This window comes from Pelodiscus sinensis, chromosome 20 (genome assembly GCF_052426305.1).
Source record: "Pelodiscus sinensis isolate ZL-2025 chromosome 20, ASM5242630v1, whole genome shotgun sequence".
NCBI classification, from domain to species: domain Eukaryota; kingdom Metazoa; phylum Chordata; order Testudines; family Trionychidae; genus Pelodiscus; species Pelodiscus sinensis.
In genome coordinates, this window is record NC_143071.1 from 4,639,676 (window position 1) to 4,663,853 (window position 24,178).

At 53.2% G+C, this 24,178-nt stretch overlaps 1 long non-coding RNA gene across 1 annotated transcript in view; it reads left to right on the plus strand.

The window, feature by feature from the left end:
• The window catches only part of LOC102460467 (uncharacterized), a 119,594-nt gene that overhangs the window by 729 nt on the left and 94,687 nt on the right, over positions 1–24,178 (plus strand). The window lies entirely within an intron of this gene.

Consider the following 24,178-nt stretch of genomic DNA (forward strand, 5'->3'; position numbering starts at 1 on the left):
TCTCTCTGCTCCCCCAGGAAGGGTGGGTTTACATGCATTTGGAAAACAAGTCTCCCCCGATTGCCTTTTACAAACTGTCCTGAGCGCCCTTTATTCTTGGCCAGAGAAAATTCATCAGAGGGCAGCTCCCGTGGGCATCGTAACTGGCAACTGTGCCCCAGAGAGGCAAAGGAAAAGAGCCATAAAACGGTGCCTTTTGCACTTGTTTCTTCAGTGGCTCTCGCCCCCAGATCCGTTACTTGGGTGGCTGGATGGGTGAGGAAGTAGCGCCAGCCCGCCACCGCAGCCGGTTCAGGCTTGGAAGGAAGAGCCTATCCGCGAAACTGAGGAACCTCCCGGATTCTGGGCTTCAGGTTGACCAGGAGGTTAAGGTGATGTCTGGAAAGGCCCAAATGGAGGATGATCAGCCTGTGAAGGGAAGGACATTGGAATAAAAACAACTAAATGTCATGTGTGGGGGTGGATCTGGGGGTACAATCGACAGGACAATAATCCATTCCCTGAGTTACACCCAGAGATCTGAGATAGAAGGGCTTCAGTGTGTGTTGCCCTGATCTTCTCCAACTCATGCCAGGGAGGTGCGGTGGGCAGCCGTCTCCAGTCCAAAAGGGCAGTGCGCCTTCCTTGCGGGTGTCTGATCACAAGGACGTTGGTGCGCCCGGGTCTCCATGGAAAAGCCGGATAAAATGGCTTGTCCTTACAGAAAGCGCCGCCAGTTTGCTTGTAACCACCTTTTTAGCAAGGTGCTTTATTTTTATTTGGTCTTTGAGGTCCCTCCCTGAAGGCACAGAGTATCCCTGGCCTGCAATTTAACATCAAGCCCTTTACTTTCAGGGGCACTGTGAGCAGGTCTAATGGTTGCTTTCGGCTTCTCCCCTATATAATAAGTCTTTGTTTCCATTTCCCCCCTACATCTTTCTTGGTGACGTGTTTTTACTCTCCCAGTGGGAAGGACAGATGTTTTCATGCGCCCTGCAGCTAGGGTGGACAACGAACGGAGAACGCTCTGGGAATCTAAACTTAGAAGGCTTTCGAATGATTCACGTTCTTAAACTCCTGTTAAGTGACCTGACCCCTTGGTTTTGCAATCTGAGCCTCCTCTTTATCTGTGACAAGACTGTTTTTATTGGGCCACACAGTGTTCCCCAGCGCTGCCACTCGGCCTGGAAACGGTTCTAACCTGTCATAGCCATTTCAATGAGTGCTTGAAGTATTTTGAACTGGACAGTGATATTGGCTGTTCTTAAAAGGGCGGGTGTAGGAAGGAGTTGGTATAAACACAGCTTGCAGCTTTTCTTGCTGCTTGGAGAAACTTAAAACTGGGGAGGGGGGGTAAAAGGAAGGACTCTATTTCTTGCTCGAAGAAATATTTGCTTTTCTTTGGCACGTGCATATTTTATCCTCGGATAAATGTCTATTACACGGGCGTTAAAAGAAATCTTTAGCTTCTTAGAATGGGGAAAATACACTCTTTTTACTAGTAGTGTGAAGAGAGTAGAAGTTCCAGTCTATAAAAAGCTGCAAACGGGTATCTTGTCAGTCCATGCTAAGAGTGGCAGGGAAGGCAATAAATGAGCGAAAACACGGCATTTCTTTGTGATCCTGACATTGCAGGTATGGATGGATGTTTCCAGGGGAAAAAATATGGATTGGCAGTAATACAGCTCAGTTTTTCTATGCCACCAGCTGGCCCTGGTCTGTGCGCGCTAATTTCTCTTAGCAGCAATGTCTTGCGGAGGGCATGGGCCGTGTGTGCTGTGCGGCTGGCAGGCGGCTTCTTGTTCACACCAAATCAGAGAAACACTTGATTGAGACTGATTATGCAAGTCCCTCTGATGCACAAGAGTACTTCTGTGAGCCTGCTGGAAAAATATGAATAACTCCCTTCTTGTGCGTCCTACAACAAAAAGACCACACCAGTCTAGACCTGCAACCAATAACGCACAAGAAAATGAGTGCTGTCTGTGCCTTTGGACGCAGCTCCCTGGGGACGCGACTGTTCCAAAGTGCTCGCCGCAGCTTTCTGTGGCGAGAAAGTGATGCTTGTTTGGCATAAAAGTATTTGAGCTTTCTTGGACGTAAACAAGAGTCCGCTTCGTTTCCCACACATTGTTATGATTGCTTCTTACAGGGTGGAATACGTCCCCCCTACAGTCTCAAGATTTGACAGTGCCCCTATAAAAATGTCCCTGCAAGAGAAGTGAGCAGTCCCTTTCGGGTTTTTTTTGTAAGCCTGCAGCGGGGCCGGAGGACGGGTAGGAAGGAAGAAGCCAGCAGCGATCCTAAGCAAATGAAGGAACAGATTCCGGCATAGTGGTTAGAACAAGAGACAGGGTGTCAGGCCGTCTTTTGGTTTCTTGCAGGTTTGTTCTGTGCCCTCAGTCAAGTCACTCAAGAATGGCTGCATTGAAAGGTTCACGTGTGGAAGAAGGTGGCGGGAACTTGCCTCGCCAACTTGGTCCTCTTTGTCCCTGGCATGAGTTCAACACTAGCTTGAACAGAGTTCTTCTACTGGCGAGTTTTGGTCCCGTGTTTGTTCGCTGTCCTGTACATCAGGATGTCTTCCTGAAATCGCACAAGAGCGTAGAGCGGGTAGCGGTTGGGTTGGTGGAATTAGATCGGTGGCTTTTTTTCCCATGTGTTGGGGGACTAAGATCTGAGAGCTCGTGTTCTCCATGGCAGAACCCCCAAGTGGGGGAGTCTGGTGTGTCTGCACACTGCAGACCTCTTGCCAGAATCCTCCCCGCAAACAAAGTGCTAGGGAGTGAAATCCCCAGCTTGGCCTGCCAGCAAGCAGTTCCATTGCAGGAGTGCTGGAGAGGTGCAGTCGTGATCTGCTCTTGCTTCTTCCTCTTCCTGCACATTGGGGGAGGTTTGGCCCAGCACGTGCTGCCCTTGTCACCCAGCCAGCCTCGTCTGTGCGCCCCTGCCCGCTTACGGCTGTGAAACGGCCACATGGCATCGACATTTTGTGCACTGCTTGCCCAAGCGATTTCCTACGATTCTGAGCAAATCAACATGGTGCCCGGATTAGCCCTCACTATGGTCCCTTTTGAGCTGGAGGAGGGGAGTGAGCCCCCGCTTACTGGCGGAGCTGGGGTGCAGAAGCCTGCCCAGCTGTTAGTGCCATTCTCCACGCTAGTTATGGATCAGTCTTTTAAAATCTTCTCCTTGTCTCAGTGTCACATGGCACAAGTGCTTGCCTGAACGAGCACGTGTCACAGCCTTGGTTTCCCGTGGACGTTAGCCGGCGTGGCGGCTGCAGCACTGATGGGACGTGGAGGACACCGTCCCAATTAAACCCACTTACCCCTACTCCGGAGTCCTGTCTGAGCTGCAGCTTTTATTGATTGCTGTGAAGCTTCCTGGTAGACTCTGCCTTGGTGAACCGAAAATGAAATCGGACTGTCTGCGTGCTAAGTTTGGCGAGTGAGGGTAATAAGCAGCCACAAATCAATATGAGAGTGCTCTTGCGGCGAGGTGGGACTGGAACCTACCCAGGTATTACCAACGGATGGTATTACCAACTGCATTGTTTGCTCCTTCACTTGAGTACTTGTCCCTCCCTTGCCGAAACTCCGAGTGAAGGGATAGGCAAAGCAGTTCTCAAATCACCACCATTAAGCGAAGACCAACAAGGGGACTGACTTGTCAGGCTCGGCACATCAATAATTAGTCTTGTAAATCCACGGCGATCCGCTTTGTATCTGCCGGTATCCGCAGATCATTTTGTGCAGATGCTGATAGCAATTTTGTGTCTGCGCAGGGCTCTAACTATAATCCTGCCCAGGTCCGTGGTGTTGTGGTAGTGGCAGGATGGTCATATGGTTCCATCACTCATTGGGGGTGCAGGAGATTGGAATCCGTTCCTGGATCTACCACTACCTCTGTGACGTATAGCAAATCGTTCCTTTCTCTCTGACTTGACTGGCTATCTGTTGAAGGAAGATGATCATCCTTTGTCCTGCCATCATAGATTCAGAGCATGGATTGTCTCTCTCCGGCCTGGTCTACACTGGAACGGAAGGTTGACCTAAGATATGCAACTCCAGCTACGTTAATTGCGTAGCTGGAGTCAATGTCTCTTAAATCACCATCCACACAGTGGGAGGTCGACAGGGGGGAAAAACACTCCCGTCAGCTTCCTTTACTCCTGAGGAGCAGGAGTGCTGACGCCGATGAGGGCGCCCTCTGAGTTCGATTTAGCGGGTCTTAACTAGACCTTCTAAATCGAACCCTGGAAGTTTGACCGTGGCAGCCTCAATCTTCCCCATAGTGTCGATGGGTACCCAACACCATGGAGTGTTGGTTTCAGGTGGGGCATGCAGGCAGGGCTGCGATATAAATAAAACTGGCGACGCCTTCGTTTGCGGGATGGAACGTCACACAATGCTATCTAAGGCTGGCAAATCACTGATGGCAGAAATATCTCTCTGGCTCTGAATAGTGCTTGTTTATACTCCTTTGAGGGTGCATTGTCTGTCATCATCCTCTTGCTATATGGTGAAATGCAGCCTCCTGTGGAAAACGTATGTTCCCTTTTAATTAACTGGTTTTTATAACACTAGCAGCACCACTTCTCCTTGCTGATTGTATATTAAAAATAGCGATTGCGTCTGAACTGTGACAGTTCCTTGGATCGCTTTTCTCTGGATGGAGAGAGTCTTCTCTTCAGAATAGATTTGGAATACTCTTGAATTTTGGATCCTCACGCCGCTTGACTTGAGGCTCACCTCCTTCACCTTATTATTCGCTGGAGCATTGAGGGATAGTGTTAGGCGCACAGTTCAGCTTGAGTACTTGTTTAAACTTTCAGCAGAACAGAAAAGTAACAAAGAGGGATAAAAGTCCAACGTTTTACCGGTTACCAAGGCCAGCCAGAAAGCCATTTCACACCAGCCAGGTTGGGCAGGGGGTGCTGGGCTGAAATGCCCTGCCCTTAAGCAGTGAACAGGTTAAATGTCCCGTTTAAGCAGTTAATCAATTAAAAGACTTTACATCCCTAGTAGAAACACACACTGCCTGCTGTGAGCCCTCTGCTTAAACAGCTGGCTGGTATCTGAATCTCTCATGGATATGGAAGTCCTCAGATCTTGATTGAAAGACTGCAGTAATTCCGAGCCCTACCCGTTGGGTCTCATCTCCAGCCATTGGAGAGATTTGCTAATAGCAGTCATGGATGTGCCATTGTACGTAACCTTTTTCAAGACTTGTGTAGGGGATTGGTGTGTGTGGGTGGGTGGGTTGTTTTTTTTGCCCTCACTGCTTCCTTTGAAAGGCCAATCCAGGGCTTTGCTCTTTTAATGGTTCTGCTCTTGACTGTCTCCCTGGGGTCCATCAAAAGTGCTGCACGTAAACACGTGGTAAATCCATCTCCGCCAGTGTGGCATGCATTGGAGGGCCGATTTCAGAAGAAGGCGAGGATCTGTTCCTTATGCGGAGCTGGAAGCTAGTAGCCTGTACATCATGGGTGGCAAACCTGGGCCCCCGGCTCCCTGTGCTCACCAGGGCAGGGGAGCTGTCAGTTCCGGCAATTCAAAATGGTGTTGCCAAGATAGTGGCGGCCGACGGGAGCCTCACATGGCCAAAAAGCCTTTTCCTTTTTTCTTTTAAAGAGGCAGTGTCCTTTTTTTTTTTTTGTACATGCTACTGAGGGGTGGGAGCGGCTGCTAATAATAGTTCTGTACTGGATCAGATGATAGAGATGCCATTACAGCATTGGAGAGCATCCACACTGAGATCACTGCAAGAGATGCTCCGTCATGGGCTCTTGGTGGTGGTCCCTAGAGTTGTGTATCTAGGGGCAGAATGTCTTCAGTAATGGCCCGTCATCTGGGGATCTTTTGTTGTGTGGCAGGGTAATGATGCACGTTTGGGGCATGCAGGCTTTGAGTGGGCTCAGGTTTTTGCCTAAAGGGGTGGGACTGTTGCGCTGGTGTTTTGACTGGATCGTTCTGAGTCTAGTTGATGTCTAGCGTGATCGTTTTGTTCGTATCGCGTCTGTGCCTATGAACGTGGAGGCTTGGGTGATGGGAGCTTTTTCAGAACAACCTGGGTGCTGCTTGCATTTGATGTTAGACCTTCGGGGATAAATTCTTGGTGGAGAAGTCCCCCCTTTCGGAAGAGCATCAAGGGTGCACCCTGAGAATGGAGGGTGCTGAGAACACTGGTCATGCTCAGTGCCTCCAATGGCAATTGATCCTTGCTGTGGTGCAAAATCCAAGAGCTGTAACAAATTGAGCCCCAGCCTGCTAGTGAAGAGGGGGTAATCCTAATTCTCCCCATTCTGCCTATGGGATGCACGAGGCATGGGATAAGGGTGTGACTTAACGAGTCCATGTCAGAGCCAGAACTAAAACTCCTGGTTCCCAGTCCTGTATTTCTTCCCACTAGGCATTACATTTGGCTCTGGACTCAAGGAGGGGAAGGAAGAGTAAAATAAACCACTAAGCCGTGTTAGTTCAGACACTGGAAATCCGTGTCCACAACGTTCTTGAGAGTGGATAAATTGGAGAACTTTAGTTCTTACAATTCTTGAAAACAAATTGTCTTATGGATGTGTGAGATCATGCGTTTTAGCCATGCCGTTTTTTTCCTGTTAAAACATGAGGTAGGTTAATTTTCTCTTCCTCTTCTGATCCCAAGTCCCAGCCAAAATCTTCCCATTGTGTAGAATGAGGAGGCCTCTTGTTGATTGGGCCACATGAGTCATTTTGTCAAAAAGCCTAAAAATGCTCGTTGACCGTTGTGGGCAACCTGTAGCCAATAGGGGCTCTCGGTTTGGCCCCTGGGACATTTTGTTGACTGGTGTCGACAGGCACGGTTGCCAGATTCTGCTGGTTTCCTTCCACTTATTCTCCCCCCCCACCCCCCGCTACCAGTGTTACTGAAGTGACATGCGCAGGAAGTGAGGCGCTTGCTGATTGCTCTCATAGTCAGTGTTGTGTGCAGTGTGCTCCTTCTGCATCCAATCCCAGCGCGGCTATTGTTCAACTGGCACCCCCTCCAGCTACACCAGCGCAGTAAGCAAAGCCACTCTATCCTGGGAGACTGGCACTATCTTTTAGGTTGCCCATCGCTGCTTTTCAGTCCTTGAAGGCAATATCAAGCCATGTGTTGGGTCGGGTGGTGCCGACTAGGATGAATAATCTCTGTCTGGATCTCCATGCAATGTGCTTGCATGACAGAGACTTGGTTGGCCCCCTTTTGAATGGTGCTAGAGGAATGCAGGGGAGCTGAGCCTAGGGAAGCAGTGTGACATGTAGGTTAAAACTGGATGAATTCAGATCTCTAGTGCTCTGATGCTGACCTGCATGACCATGGGCAAGTCACAAGGGCCTGGACTCTAATTTTTTTTTTTTTTTTTTTTTTTTTTAAGGCATGCTGACCACCGGCAGCTTTCATTTTCATTAGGGGAAGCTGTTAGGGATGTTAAAATTAGATGAATCAATTAATGGAATAGTTGATGGAATTTCCTTCAACTGTTCCATTAGTCAAGAAGGGCGTTTCTGCTTTGAAATGTTGCAAGAGCCCGCCGGCTGTGGCTACATTTCGAAGGCGGAAGTGTAGTGCGGCGTTCTGCCTTTGAATTGTACAAGAGCCCCAGCGGGGGCGCCTGTGCATTTCAAAGATTGAAATGCCGCATGGAGTCTTCGGGCGACTCGGTGGCCCCCACTGGCCCCAGTCTCCATGCAATGCTTCTGCTTTGAAATGTACAAGAGCCCCAGTGAGGACTCTACATTTCAAAGGTAGAACACCACCGCTGCACGTTTGCCCCTTCTGATGGAGCTGGGGGGAAACCAGATTTTAAGCTGGCTCCCCCCAGCACCCCATCCTTTTCACCCCCCTTGCTGCCTCTTTCTGATAGACAGCGGGGTGGGGGGGGAAGTGACTAGTCAACTAGTGTGGTGACTGTCCTATCAGCTTTTGCTTATTGGATAGTCGACTAGTCAATTAGTCGCTTACATCCCTAGCAGCTGTAGGAACCTAGTACCTTCTGTACATCAAGACTTTGCTTTCATCTGTGTAATGGGCATAATAGCATGTATAGCAGTCCTCTGGGATAAGGAAGATCCCACCTGTTGTTAGAGTGGGTTTGGATTTAGTTTGGGCTTAGACTATGATCGTCCCTTCTAGGCCACTGCTAATGTTGCGGACCTGGGCTCATTGACTCTGCATAGCTCGTGAACTCCTACAGAAGGTCCAGGGACTCTTCTCTTCTTCCCCGACCTTCATGCTTCGATATCCTCAAGGGCTCCTAACTTGTCTCCCTTCTGGACTGACCTCTGTGATATCAGGGGCCTAATAAGTTGTTTGGTGTAAAGTGGAGTCCATAAACCATATGGTCAGATACCCACCTTGGCTGTAACGGTTTTGGGCATCGTGGGAGAGTCTGTTTTATGACCAGGAAGGAGGAAGAGGAAGGAGTTGACACATGTCTTGGGGAAGGGGGGAGCGGCTCTGCATGGAGCAGACAGTTGCTTCTCTTGTTCGCTACCCCTTGGAATGCTGGTGTCTCTTCTGTTGCATGTTTGCTGTGGTCAAAAAGTCCTCAGCACAAACCAGAGATGCAAGAAACTAGAGAACTCAGCTGGCTAAAACCTGAAGAGCTGTAGTCTGAGCGTGACACGCCTGATGAACAGCAGTTGGTGTGGGCATGGGGAGTGGATTTGCAGCCCTCAAGCTTGGGGTTTGCTTTGTCAAATGCAAGAAACTGAGCAAAGTGGCAACCCAAGCCAACATGGATTGGCTAGGTCTCTTGGCTTTGACCGATGTGTTACATGGGCAACACGAGCTGAACACTTGCAACACCCAGCAAGTGGCTTTGGGGAACTTCTTTTGGGTTTAAGCCTTGAGCATTTAAAGAAACAAACCAATCTATCTAATAGGAGGCCAGATCTAAATACAAACAGTCTGAGCGTGTTTGCTGATGACTCTAGTCTGGCTAATGCAACAAGGAGTCCTGTGGCACCTTATAGACTAACAGATGTATTGGAGCATAAGCTTTTGTGGGCAAAGACCCACTACGTCCGATTCAGTGGGTCTTTGCCCACGAAAGCTTATGCTCCAATCCATCTATTAGTCTATAGGGTGCCACAGGACTCCTTGTCGCTTTTGCAGATCCAGACTAACACGACCACCCCTCTGATACTATCTGGCTAATGACGCTAAATGGAGCAAACAGGGTACGTCGAGATGGTCTATAGGTCCGTGTCTGAGACTAAGGAAGGGATGTGTGGTGGGGAGAACTTTGTCATGGTCAGGGGTCCAGGGTAGGACTTCTGGTGCCTCTTTCACGTTCAGTCGTCTGCTCTGCACCAAGAGTGTAGAGCAGCAGTGCGTGTGCACGTTTAGAAAGGCAAAGGCTCGGGATTTCTGCTGCTCACCTCTTGGCACCTGGCTTGGAAATCCTAATTTAGGTCACGCCTGGGTGAGTGTGTAACCCACACACCTAGTGTGGTTACTGAGCAATGCAAGTGGTACTTAGACCACAGCCCCAGTTAAGACCAAGAGCCCTCTACAGCATGGGCTGGGAGCCAGCTGGTTTTTAGCTCAGAGGATAGAGGCTCCTGTACTCCGCTCCAGAGGTCCCAGGTTCAAATCTGCCTGGTGGCGGTTACAGGTGCACTAGACTTCTCCCCAAGTCCCACACCCATACAATGTGGTACGGTCTCCAGTCTTTTCCTAAGGAGAGTTCCAGGCAGGGACACCCACATTTTGGGGGGGATTGGGGCAGAGTCTGAAACCGCCTCCTCCTTTCAAAAATCCCCCGGGAGATCAGAGGTTAAGGTTGTTAGCGGGCCCAGGCACAAGGTCGCTGTCCTCTTAGAAGGGATTCGGGGTGGGGTGGGGGGTTCTGCATGGGGTTGGTTCCCATCACGCCTGTCCCTGAGCTGTGAGATTCCTTCACCCTGCTCCCAGCTCTGGCCCTGGTGCACTGTGGTTACAGTGGAATCTGGGCTTGGCTGGCAGCATGAATTGTCCCCTGCACTATGGATAGGGGCGATGGCCCCTCACTCAGATTCGGCCCTGCTGTCCCCCTCCTGCCTCACGGGAGCCCTCTCAAATGGGTGACCTGGGGCGAGCTGCCCCTCCCCCTCTCCTGGGAGGCACTGGTCCTAGGTGTGGAATATTAGGGGGCTGGCAGAGGGCTGGGGAGGAGGAGGGCAGGAACAGCAGGGGATGTTGTCTGCCCACTGGCTGAGGTCTGAACTCTAGACTAGGACTGGGGGAACTTTTTTGGGGTGGGGGGCTGCTGACCCACTCAAGAAGTCTGTCAGCCCCCCACAAATGAGAAGCAAAAAAGCCCCCCAACCCTGACTGGTGTGGCCCCAATTGAGAAGAAAAACATTCTCCACGTTCCCCTCGCACACTAGCACCTGGGGTGGGGAGCAGGGGCAAGCGAGTAGATTTGGGGTGCTCCAGTCCTAGCTCCCCAATCCTGGGGATGGAACCCTGAGCCTTGGGGACCAGATCCAGGCAAGCCAGGGGCCACATCTGGCCCCCGGGCCTTCAGTTCCCCACCCCTGCTTGAGACCTTGCGAGTGGAGGTTTGCTGGTAGCTGTGGGGTTTTGTTTTGTGTGTTTTTGGTGTGGCCGACACTCTGACTGCTCTAAGGATAGAGGAGGAAATGCAACCTCTCCCCCTTCTTGTGTGTGTTAACCCAACCGCCGGTCGTGTGTCTGCAGCTGAATGCAAGGATCAGGGATGGCTGGATCTAGTTCATGTTCGTGCATCCAGCATCCGGGCATGTTCTCTTCTCTGCACTTTCCCACCTTCCAGACATCCAAACGGGTGCGTGCGACGGCAGGGGCGGCCCTAGACGAGCTGCCAGGAACTGGCTCCCTAGGTGAACCATGCACTCGGCGCCCCCACCTCCCAACCCCTCAACGCTACTGCGCCACCATTTGGCACCCCATGTAACTTGGCACCTTAGGCGACCGCCTTGTTCGCCTGTATGGACGGGCCGCCCCTGTGTGACGGGCACGCAAAGCCATTGCTCTGCGCTGGGGGCAGGAGGCGAAGCGGCGGCGTTTAGTGCGGCTGCTTCTTTGTGGCTTACTTGGATTTGGTTTTTTTGCGTTTTTGTCTCCTGTGGCAAAACACAAACCTCTCACCAGGACTGTTGCTCTTCTCTCCCCTCGCCCTGACAAATTAGGCTTTTCATAGGAACCATTTGTAGGTTTGAACCATGGGACAATATTTGGCTTGGTTTCAACTGGAAATTATGATTTCTCCATTATCATTGTTCTCAGGTCCCTTCTATTCCCTCTTCTCCCCTGCCCGCTCCCATAAAGGGGACTTCTAGGGCCCTGGTTCTGTGGAAGATGAAAATGTTGTAAAAAGGGGAGAGAGGGGGAACTTTACCTAGCAAAGTCAGGGAGCAGAAGGGGGAGGGGAGGGTGTTTTCTCTGCTTCCTAAAATGTCTGGGGAAAATAAAGCCCCTCTTTGATTGCTTCCTCGATTGTTCCATAAAACTTTCTTTTATTTTTTTAAGGGAGGAAAATGCCCGTTCCTTCCTTTCAGTGCCTGGTGTCTTTAAGAATTTGCTCTATTGTATGTCCAGGACAGAGACCCTTCTATGAGGGCTGCACAGACTCTCTTCAGCGGCCTCCTCGCCCCTCCCCTCCCGCCTCATCTCAACAAGCCCCCCATTCTCCTCTGAAGAGGGTCCCTGTGTCTAAAGGCGAGTCGCTCTTAAGGGCAGCATTTATCCTGGGGCACGCCGCTCACAAAGAGCGCTGGAGTGTCAAATAAACGCACTCAGACCCGTAAAGAGAAGAGGGAGGAAAATACAAAACCCCCTTTATTTTCACCCCCGCGGGGAAACAAATATGGACTCTGTCAGCAAGCGGCGATCTGACAAGGCAGCAGTGAGTGTGTGTGTGTGTGTGTGTTTGTGTGTGTGTGTGTGCACGGACTTGTGGATCTATGAAAAGATCATAAATATCCTCTGGGGGATGAAACTGATGGGCAAGCTATAAATCAAGCTGCCTTGTGCAACGGTCAGCATGCAGGATGGCTGGCGGAGGAGAGTTGCCGCTAACTTAGCCTTTCAGTGATGTGTGTGTTTGCTTCTGGGTGAGGCAGGTGGGGGGGGGGGGGAGGGCGTTCTCTGCAGCCCACTCCACGCTGAGCCTTTTGGCTGAGCCCCTCCCCCAAAGTGCAAGGTTTTTCCAGGGTTCCTCTTTTATAATGGGCCAGATCTTCAAGAGAGACCCCCCTGGGCTGAGCAGTTTTTGGCACTAGGCACAGGTGCAAATTCCATGTGCAAATTCCAGGGGACTTGGTGCCTCGCTGTTTCGTAGCGTCGCTATTTTCTGCGTGTTTTACGAACCCGGTTCTATTCCTGCACTTAGCAGCAGCGCTCGCATTGTGGGATGAGAACAGGAACATCCGGGTAACTTTCCGGGGTGCAGTTCTTTTTGTTCAGAAAACTCGCTAAACTCCTGTGTTGTGGCTTCTTGTCCTATGGAAGGAAACCATAGACCGATAGTGCCAGGTGTTGCGGCCAATGTCTACAATCGGCACGAGCCAAACCGTTGAGATGGCCATTGTGGAAGCAGAGCATCCCGCAGGACTGGAAGCCTTTCCCGCCTGGGGTTTCTTGCAACACCGCTCTTTGCTTAGCATGTCCAATTGTGGTATCTGGTTTTCATATCATGGGCTTCCTTTCCACATGGCCCTTGAGTATCTGCCAGCAGCTGGCGCAGTTCCGTTTCTGTGGCTATCAAAACGCCTCTGAGGCTGCCAGCCAGTCACTTGCCTTCCACCAAAACCAAATCCTTCATAGACAAAAGGTTCTCTAGTCTTTCAACCAGTGCACCGAGGACCCCTCCTGCCGAACAGACAACGTCCTTGGGTTTCCTTCCCAAACGTGGCAGCGGTCGTAGGGACGAATGTCCTTTTCACACCTTAGTAATTGTCCCCACCCCAGACTGTGGATGGAGGAGCAGAAAGACCCATCCCTCGTTTGCTGCGATTGGAACTACAGGCAGTCCCCGGGTTACTTACAAGATAGGGACTGTAGGTTTGTTCTTAAGTTGAATTTGTATGTAAGTCGGAACTGGTACATATTGTAGGGGAAACTCTGGCCAAACATTTCTCCAGAGCTCAGTTTTATTCTCCCACACCTCACTTCCCTCAGTCCTTTATTCTCAAGCTGAGGTGTCTGCTGAGAAAAGCCGCTCCACGGCTCCCTGGTCTGCTGGGGGGAGCGCTAGCTTCGCGTCTCCCTGGTCTGCTGGGGGGAAGCAGCTAGTGCTGGGTTGCCTCACCCCGTTTGTAAGTAGGGATCCGATGTAAGTCGGATCCATGTAACCCGGGGACCGCCTGTATTTTGGCTCGGTTGATTTTGCACAGAAGATGTTGATTTTGCACATGTCTTAGGCGCTGGAGAGCAGTAGAAAACATTGAGATACTGGCCAGCCAAGTCCTTCTGCTTTTAACCTTGATTTCTTTTGGTGCAGCCTTTCCGGTAACCTGGTGCTGTTACTGACACTGACTCTGCTGCCACTGGCTATCACTTCATAGAGTCCTAGCTTTAAAATCAGAAGGGACCATTAAAATGGATCTTCGCCCAGTGAGTCCTTCCTTGAGCCCAGTGACTTTTGCGATTGAACGGTAGCATGTGTATTTGTCTCGATTTATTCTTGGCTTTACGTTTTGAGAGCTAAAGGTTGCTGAGTGGCCTGTCCGTAACTTTTGGGTGCCCGAGGGGCCGTTCATCTCTGGAAATGGAACTCTGTTGGGGACGTAAACACTGACGTATGTTTAAAATCCAGTGAATTTCTCCGCTCGACTTGCTTCTGGGAGCACCGTGCTTTCATTCTTCTGCGAGAACAGGTTTCTGTGCAAGAGATCGCCAACAAAATGCTGGGAAATGCAGCCATGAAGGACCTGGTCCTGCAATGTTCAGTGGTTCCTCCACTCCCATGAGTCACCTAGAGGCAGCTGGGTACACTAGGCAGGCTGTTCAGGGACTGTTAGTTGGCAGGCAACTTGTAAGGTCTTCAGAGCACCATGAACGCTCCAATTATCAGTTGACAGTGGAGTAGATAGAGGCAGGTTGGTCACACCTGTAACTGACCAGAGGTGGAACTTTCACAAGTTTCTGACTCTGGGAACTGGGACTGATGGTTTGTCTACACAGCCCTGCAATTTGGATTGCAGGGTGTGAGAGAGATTGAGACCTCTTAAGTGTCTTTAGGTTTTTTTGCATGATCACAGTAGATTGGAAATCCCTCTCTAACGCAGGGCTACTCAACTTTGGAAGCTCCGGGAGCCACAATGATACTCACAAGCCGAGGGCCGCAGCTTAAGTGTGGTTGCATACACGTGCAAATAGCTTCTTCCACAGTGACGGGCAGGAACACAAAGATGAAGGCAAGACTACACAACACGCAGGCCCCATTTAAGTCAGTTCTGCTGATATTAATACAATGCAATATTTCCCCAATTTCCACCCATATTGCATGTTTTGAATGAGCAATGACAGTCCAGGGACTTAACTACTAAAACAGATCTCAACAGAAGACCACTATATTCACTACTTTTTTGTGTTGGCTCCCACTCGTGGGCTGCATGTTGAGCCCCGTGTAAACCTAAACTGCACCACAGGTCACAGACAAACGGGCCACGGGCCGTGTATTGAGTAGCCCTGCTGTAAGACTTAACATGTGCTCATGACAAACCGCCCCTTCTCCATTTGGAGAAGATGGTCCCTCAAAGAGGTTTTGAAGTGGCACGGGATACAAGCAGGTTTTCCTCTCTCCCGGGAAGGAGAACCCTGCTGCTGTTTCTAGCCTGGTAAGCGTGTCAAAGCAAGTGGTGGTGGCCGGGAGGAGGAGCTGCTGTTTTTTGAGGTCCCTACAATCCCAGCCCCCTCCCTAGCTCCTTCTCCCCTGCTTCCCAGACCGAAACTAACTTACTTCCAGCCCTGCCCCCAGCCAGGGCTCCCCTCCCCTTCTTCCGCTCCCTGGGAGATCACTGGTCAGACAGGTTCTTAGCCCCCTTGCATAATGACTCATCCCCTGCCCTGCTGGGCCGTGCTGCAGCCAGCAGCCAGTGGAGGTCACTCACAACCCACTGCCCAGCATAGCAACCAGCAAGGTACCCCCACTACGTGTCACCCCCATGCCGCCGTATGCGACTGCCGAGATCACCAGAGGATAGGTCATCCTGGAGGGGAGAGAGTCCGTCAATGGCTATGGGCCAGGATGGGCAGGAACGGCGTCCCTAGCCTCTGTTTGTCAGAGGCTGGAAATGAGTGACGGGATGGAATCCCTGCGTGATTCCCTGTTCTGTTCACTCCCTCTGGGGCACCTGGTATTAGACCTTGTCGGCAGACAGGACACTGGGCTAGAGGGACCTTTGGTCTGACCCCGTCTGGCCGGTCTTACGTAGGCATTTCAGCTGAGCCCCACCTCTAAATAGAAGGGAGATGCCCACTTTGCCCCCACCTTTGGTCTGCAAGAACCCCTGCCGGCTGACGTTTGGACTGTGCAGTACTTTACGTGGCAGGAGTCGTCTTTGCCAGCGTTTGGGTGGGACAATCGGAGAGGGGGGCCAGGCTTGTTTCTGCGGGAGCTGTCATGCTGTGATCAGTTTAATCTTCGTGCTACGTCAGAGCGGGTCGTAGGGGCTCTGTGCATATAAACCGACAAATACCGTCGCTGGTTATTTCGGTGTTTCTCAAATGCCGTTGACCACAGCTGGGGAGAACAGGAATGTAACGAGGCTCTCGATTCCCCGTTCGTTAGTCTGAGTTGCCCACATCCCAGCTCCTGCAGCCTTAGGTGAGCGAGGCCACATGTCACTGTCAGTGTTGCCGGTCTAATTTTTGCCATCGATGGCCGGAATCAATTTTGTTCGGTGCGCTACCGGGAGAGAGACAATGCTGCTGGCTGTGGGCACCCTGCTCCTCCGTTGGGGGGCAGTGGCATCTCTCTGGGGTGGCTGCCCCAGTGCTCTGCTTGCAGGGAACACTGATCACAATCGTGACTTTACAGAGGGGGAAACTGAGGCTGCGCACTCGTTCCGTGGCAGAGCTGGGGATGGATCCCAGGGGCCCTGGCTCCTGCTCCCTAGCTCTGTCCGTCTCCAGAGACTCTGCTCTGTTGTGCACCGGCGTCAGGCCTGCCAGTGAGGAGGGGTTGGGGGAAGTTGGCCAGGGGCCTGGCATTTTCAAAGGCTCCGGGAGCTCCTGGCCATCGCCCCTGCTACTTCAGCAGCAGCCGCAGTCCCGTGTCCCTTGGATCACCTGCAGGAGTGCCGCTCTGTGCAGCTTTGAGGGTTCTTCGTGGGGCTCGGTGCCATGCTCTGGGTGGTACTCGGGGGCTCATGCCCCTTCTGCTGCCAGCCCCGCCGCCTGGAGCCAAGCCCCCTCCCACCTTGCCCTGGGGCCCGTGATGGCTCTTGGCCCCGCTGACCACCGCTGGGCCAGGAAGATCACATGTCTGACGTGCCTTTGGGTGGGCAGCAGCCTCATGCGATCTGTCCGTGCTGCGTGGCGGATCCTCTCCCTGTGTGCGCGGTGCCCCTCGCACTCTGCCTCGCTGTGCGCGGCTCTTCCTCCGTGTCGCTCAGGTTACCCCATCGGTGTGCTCCCAGCCCCACTCCCGGGGAGCCCGCTGGGTTTTGTGGACTCATGGCTGGTCTCGGTAGAAGTGATCTCACAGAGCCCGGCCCGAAGGCGGGCAGGCGGAGACGGGGGGGCGCTGGGGAGGACCCTGCCTCGCTGGAGTCCACAGGCGTTCTGGCGGGCTGTTTCTTGGGGCCAGTGGCATTGGCGTGGGGGTTTGCACACGGGGCTTGGCGTTCGCTGGGCTCTGGGCTTCACCGGCCAGCTTGAGCGACCTGATCTCTTTGCGTGTTGGCGTCTTGCTAGAGTCAGCGCCGTGGCATATTTCAGAGAGGGGATAAATGCCCACCCCGGCCTGCCTTCCCGCCGGACCCACCGGGGTCCGGGTCCTCCCACAGCCTCTGCAGCGCCTGTGCCTGCTGAGGCTTCCGTCCCGCAGAACCCAGGGCTGGGCTGGGCTGGGCTGGGCTGGCTTGCCATAACTCGGGGGGCTCTGAGCATGACAACTGCCCTGAGCCCAGGAGATGGTAACTTTTCTCTCCCCCTGTTCCCCACCCCCATCCTAGGGCAGCTGGTCACTCCGTGATGGGCCCAGCTGCCATTCATGCTAGGGATCTGAATGTTTAACTGGTAACGCTCATCCTTAACGGGTCAGTTAAGGTTATTATTGGTTAAGGTTAACCAGTGGGAGCTAGAGCTGGGGGTGGGCGGGAGTTCTCCAGCCCAGTGGTAGACTGGGATGCTGACGGGGCCATGCCCCCTCTAACTGGTTAATCAATTAAACATCTAGTTTAACAGTTAACCGATGAAAGGGGATTTTACATCCCTAATTCATGTGCAAATCCGTGGCTGTTTTTTCTCCTCTCTGCCCCGGTGCCAGTCACAGGAGCCGCGTAGTCGTGTGGGGTGCTGGGGAGGTTGGTGGGGAGCGTGGGCCATGGATGCTGTTGAGTCTTGGATGGGAGTGGGTCGGTTAGCGTGTGAGCGGGTCCCGGAGGCTGGCTAGCCACGTGGGGCAGGAGTGAAGGGAGTGGGTGTTGATTAGACAGGGAGGATGGGCTTTGGCAGCGGTTAGCTGTGCGGAGCTGGGAGAAGACCCGCAAGTCCTCAAAGCCGTCTCTGCGGCCCAGGCGTTCAGTGGTGTTTTTAAATGTTGTTTCAGAAAACAATTGCAGAATCTAGGACCTCCCTCTCTGGAGGACTTGGGGGAGGAGAAAGCCGGCCCTGGGAGCAGCTGGTGACAACCATTTGCCAGCAGTTTTAAACTTCCCTGGGTTTGTGTAACTCTCCAGCAGTCTGAGTGCAAAACAAACAACCCTTCCAAACAGAGAGCTGCCTTCTTCCAGCCCCTGCCTGACTCGGAGCCTCCCCGTGACTCCGGACCCAACGCTTCATGGCCCGTGTCTGGCGTCTCCTCCCGACCGCCGCTGGCCCTGGAGCGCTGCAGGCCAACTTGCCCCTAGAAACTTGCAGATGCGCATCAGGCCATGGAAACTGGGCAAGAGGGGGGATGTCATAGAGTCCCTAAAGATGCCTGATCCCCTTTCTACCGAGCCCAGGTCCGGAAAACCGTGGCCTGATTTCTTCTCTAGAGTAATCGCAGCCAGTTGGATGCTCAGACGCCTTCCTGAAAAACAGCCTCATGGGCCTGGAATTTCTAAAGTCAGACTAGGCCGCAGGTTCTCCCTGGGTGCATCTCCCACTACTTGGCTTGCTGTGCCTTTCTTTGAACTAGGGTAAACAAGCCTCCTTTAGTGACTTCTCTGCCTCTCCTTCTCTACTCCCCCTCTTTCTAAGACAGCATTTTCATTAAGTCTTCTCTCCCTCCGGCTCCCTGATTTATATCAGCCCATAGCCCGCAGTCTGGTTCCCTCCCTTTCACCCTTGGGCGTGGAGGACTCCAAACTTCCTCCCATGCTTGAAAAGATTTTTTTGGCTGCATATTACCCCCCTCTCCCTCCATCTCCCCAGGCTACTGTGCTAATGTGTCTCAGATGAAATAGCTCTGCCTTGCCCTGGCCTATAGGCTTGGAGTGGTGTCTCATTTTTGTTTCTTTGTTTTAAATGAGCATCCGGCAGTCCCAAGCACTTGGCTTCAATCTCTTCTCCAAAATAGGAGTCTTGGCCTTCCCCCTGCTATTCAGAGCTGCGTGGAGAGGACAAGCCGAAATCTCTCCCCTTCCTCCCTCCCCCCTCTCCGATATTACATGACTCCTCCGTGGTGCATTTAGACTTGGTGCCCCTAAGGAGTCTAAAATGTGGTCTTGAGACCAGGCTTCGGAGGGGGCTGGCTGCAGTGGTGGTGACCGAGGCTGCTGCGTTAAGTCTCCTGGCTGCGGGATGAGACGCGTCTGAGTCATCAGTGGTTTTGTGTTGAAAAAGAAAAGCGCCCTGTCAAATCGTCGGCGTGCCCGTGTCTAGCCCTGATTTTCAGTTGGGGCCTAATACAAATCATTGGACAGACAAGCCGCATCCTTCTCCAGAACCAGCCTGCGATTCTGCTGCTGAGCCCAAGGTCTGCCGCAGTACAGGTTGAACCTCTAAAATGCAGGACTCTCTGGTCCGGTAACATCCGTGGTCCGGCAGGATTACGAGTGTCATTGGACCAGAGAGCCCTGGCTGGGTACAGAGCCTACAGCCAGGCGGGGAGCTCTTGGTTTCCCCTGGCCTAGCAAACGCCGCGGTTCAGGTCCTGAGTGCCAGACCAGGGAGATCCCGCCGGAAGTCTCGGAAGAAAAATGCTCTTTCCCGCTAATGCTGCTTGGACTCTTAGACCCTCATTGTGTGTAACCTAAAGGCGCTTGGATCGCTAGAGTGAAATCTGCCCTCCAGCCTTAGCTAAGGGCCAGCTGGCGTTTTAGCTCATGCTGTATAGGCACATGGCTTTACCAGGGCCGGATTAAGGGGGGGTGCGGCTAGCTGGGCAGCTGTCTGGGGAGCACCTGATGGCAGCTGTAGAGCCACGCATGCATCACGTGCCCGGGGGCGGAGCCACGCATGCATCACGTGCCCGGGGGCGGAGCCACGCATGCATCACGTGCCCGGGGGCGGAGCCACGCATGCATCACGTGCCCGCTGCCCAGGGCACAGGAATGGCTCGAGCTGGCCCTGCTTTAGCCCCTAAGGTTGTAGGTTCACCTGCTAACAATCCAGGTTCATCAGCTTTACACTTGTTTGTGGCCAGGGGAGGGGGGAGGGGAGTTCACCTATCTGTGGGGTGCTGGCCTCATTTTGACTTTCTGTAGAAAACCCACAAACAGCTGACTTGAGTTACCTGGGATCCAGTGGGGCTGGCCTAAATTACATGGAGGGTGTTGTGTGGTGTTGATGGCCCATGTTAAGGCTGTTACCGATTTTTCAGTTGCACTAAATTACGTGAAGGTGGTGGTGGTGGTGGGGGTGAAGAGGCTCAGACAATTAGTGGATGATAGAAGTTGAGATTGGGGGTGGGCAGGCTTCACAGCTGTTCAAACACACATTGTCAGCAGCGTGTCAAAATCTACCAAGGAAATATCCCTAAATCATACTCTACATTCTCAGGTGGCACTCTCTCTCACCTGGCCTTAGTGTACATTTCAGTGATCAATGGAAATATTTTTGTGAAACTGACACTTGGGGGTATTTCCATAATCCTTCCATATCTGGATAGTTGTCTGTCTAGTGGCTGCTCGCTACCTCCTGACTCGCGCCTTGCCACGTCCCGGGGCCTCAAGACACCTGCATCTGGACTTGAGAATGGCCTGTGACCCATGGTTTCGCTGCAGGGTGATCAGAATGAGCGTTCCTCCCATCCCATGCCTGAGTCCGTGTGCCTGGAGTCAGCCTGTGTCGCTTTGGCTGCCCTAGCAATTGCAAAAGTCCCCAAACCTCCCTTCCTTTTCTCCAGTCTGTGGGCTAGAGCACCTGGCAATGTTCCACTCCTGGGTCTCAGGAACTTTCTCAAAGCAGCGCTATCCCCAACCAGCGTTCCTTCTTATCGCTTCCATTCATGTGTGGAATAAATTTTATGTGCACCAAGGCATGTGTGGATGTGCACCACCAGTAGCCAGGCATGCTACCGGCTGGGGGCTCTCGGCTAATCAGCTGGGCTGCATTTGAATCTCTCCTGGGTGGTCGCCCGTGCACTTGGCTTACAGGGATCGCTGCCCCCGACTCTAGGGAAACTTGACTCAAGCTCCAACGGGCGAAGAGCCCCAGCTGGAGTGCACTGTGCCGCTTCCCTAAGCAAGGGGGCAGGTTTGGCTCTGGTGTCGGCAGGAGCAGGGTCGTTCTGGCCCGGCATGCTGGGGACGACAAGTTAGGCAGACAGCCCTCGGCGCTGGTCTCCTCTCTCTCCCTTGAATTGGTAGCAATGGGTAATGGCAGGGCCTGTTTCCCCATCGACGTGCCTTGGCCTGGGACAGGGAGACAAGGCAGTCAAGTCTCCGTGTGCCCCCAGCCAGCAGCGCTCTGCCCTGCCATCCCATCTTACGCTGCCAGGCACGGAGATGTTTGGATGCAAACAAAACCAGGCAAAGCAGGGTGCCCGGGGCTGACGTTTGCCTCCAGGCATCTGGTTGGAGCTTGCTGGAGAGGGAGGAGGCACACGGGACTGACCTGTGGCCTGCTCTGTCACTTGGGATGCCCAGGCCTTTGTCTTGGGACGAGAGGGAGAGGTGCATTGTGGGCATTGCCCTCCCCTGTGGTAAGGGAGCTGCTGGTACCTCCTGGCCTACCTCATACCTAGGTCAGCCTCATGCCCAATCCCCCCTTTCCCTGCTTTCCGAGATCCTGCCTCATGCTCACGGTGCCCCTGGGCTCCTGGCAGGTGGACTTGCCATGTGGCTGCTTTGCAGGTTGCATCGGCCGTGCGGAGAGCAGCGCCCCCTAGCGGGCACACTGTGTCTCTGCAAGAACGTGACTTTACAGCTGTTCTTTGCAGTGGCTGGGTTTCCAGTCTTAGGGGCGGGTGAGCTGGGCCATTTTCAAGGGGCTGCCGACAGAGCTGGTATTAGGGATAGGCCGTGACTGCATTTCAGCCCGACCTCCTGAATCCTCCCCCCAGGTTTCCTGGGTTACTCCCCGATCTTTTTTTTTTTTTTTTTGGCTTGACAAATTGTCCGGTATCGATTTTTTTTTTTTTTTTTTAATTTTTTTAAACCATCTAGAAACCCTACGGGTGAGCTGGGCAGTCGCCCGGAGCTGCCAGTTGGTTAGGACCGGCCCTGGGCGAAGGCCCCACGAGGTATCTCTCCCGCACGCTCTCCGAAGAGAACACTCTCCCAACAGCTGGGTCAGAGGTTATGGTTTAAACGTCTATTCTCAGTCCTACAGATGTCTCTCGTCATCCCTCCGCTTCCTCCTCCGAACCAACGTTACGCCCTAAAACACACAAATCCATGTCCCCAACGGATACCGTTTGGAGGCTGCCCGAGGGAGTCTCGTTACAGTGGTGACCCACGGAAATTGCACGTGGGCCCTTTGGACGGTGGCCGCTGCTCTTCTTGGTGTGTGCTGCCACCTGGTGGGTGTGGGGTGTGCTTGGCGGAAAATCTTGCCTCCTGGCATCCCAAAGGTTCAAAGCACCTGGGCCAGGTTTCTCTCGAAGGGCTGCTGTTGCAAGGTAGCAGTAACCTTCGTTCAGAGCACAGAAGCAAACGAGGAGCCGGGGGGATGGGTGGGTGTGTTTTCTGACTGATTTCTGTTGGGTGGCCCAGTGAGGAGCTCTGGTGTGAGCCCTCGTGGCTGGGGCAGGTCGGGGAGCAGGCTGTGGCTTATGAGCAGGCTAGCGCTCTGGGGGAATGAATGGCTGAAGCGCGGGTGGTGCGCTTGTTCCTTTGACAGCATCGCTTCTGAGGAGTTAGGGCATGAGGTGGGGATTTGGGAGTTTGTGGGGGACGAGGACTTGAACCCTCCTTCGGCCGCAGTGCCCAGTGTGCGGAGAACGGCAGTTCCCAACCGGTGGTGATGTGAGGACCAGTCCAGGTGAGGTGCTCAGGTAATCTGGTAATGGGGGGGTGGGGGGCATTGGAAATACCTCAGGGAGTCACCTAGCACCTTTGGGGCCGCACATGGTTAATAGCTTCTTGAAGGAATTAACGGAGAAATTCAAAGAAGCACCTGCCGTGAAGGGTAAATACGTGGCCAGACAGCGGACGGTGGGGCCTGGGCCCGAGGGCGTGTGGCTTGTTAAGCTGAAATGTTGCCTGGGGTGGGGTAAGGTTGTTCCTGTGCTCTTGAGGGGAGGTGGAGGCCGGGGCGGGGGGAAGATCTAGGTGAACCTGGAGGAGGATGGGGGGGGGGGGGGGCGGGGAACCTAGCCTGGCAAGAGGCCAGCTTTGCTGGTCGGGTGCTGGCTGTGGTGAGGCCAAGGGTGTGTGTGTGCTGTGGGTTGAGGGGAGGGGGTGTTCTTCACTCAGGTTAGCTGACGGGTTAGAGCTGTGATGACATGGCCGCTGGGGTGGTTCCCCCAGGTTAAAGCCTCTGGTGGAAGAAGAACCGCTCACCTGAGCTGTTTGCTCTGCTGCATTAACACGCGTTGGCCAGTCGGAGGTAAAAAATCCCTCCTCCCCCCGCCATGTCTCCATAGAGCACCCCCCCCAGAATGAGGCTGGCCACACCATGCCGTTGACAAAGCCTTGTTTTTCCCTCCTGCTGCATCCCCGGCAGGTGTAGGGGGCTGCCTGCACCAGGCGGGTGGCAGCTTATCCATGCTGGATGGGTTGGGGAGGTAGACTGTGCTGGAGCTTGCAGGTGTGACAACATTTAGGGGAGGTAGAGGAAGCAGGGAGCTGAAGGGGGTTAACTTGGGCAGAGGGTGTGGGTGTGTGCGCGCGCGTTTGTTCCGTTCTCTCGGGAGCCAGGGAGCTTGTATTTAATGCTTAAGGACGTGAATTTAAAACCTTCCATGAGCCTGCTCTGCTCCCCTGACAGCCAGCTCCTGGCCCTCCACTGCTGGTCTCTGCAGCCACACCTGCGTGTGACCCCCACATGTACTGGGCATGGGTCACTGTTCCATGGAGTGGCACTTAGAGATTGAGTTTGCTCTACAGCCTTAGCTGAGAGCCAGCTGGCTTTAAACTCAAGGTGTAGATGAGTGTTTCTTAAACTTTTTAAGACCAAGGAACACCAAACAACATTTTTTTTTTTTGAGAAACACCAAGGATGTTTTTTGTAGAGTTCCAAAAAAAAAAAAAAAATTGGGGGAAAGTTATTGAGCAAAAAAAAAAAAAGCTGCATGCTCCTTTAAGGGTGGCCATTTTGAATTCTGTCCTCTGCAGCACACCTACGAAACACTGCTGTAGAGGCTCATGCACCAAGCTCCAGAGATCCCCCGGTTCGGTTCCGCCCGTCGGTGTTACGCGAGCACACATTGGCGACTGGAGCCTGTGGGGGCAGGCGTGTACGGAGGGCCACCCTGGGGACCAGGGAGGGGGCATGAAGGAGCACCCCATTTAGCAAGTGAATCTTGGCCAGGCTTATGGGGGGCAACGCACCCCCTGGGTTCTACCACGAGTTGCTGATGTGTGCGCAACAAGATCTGCCCCTCTCCTATAGGTGCACGGAAGAGGGAGACCCTCGCGGGTGCAGCTCCCTGCCCAGACTGAAAAGAGGG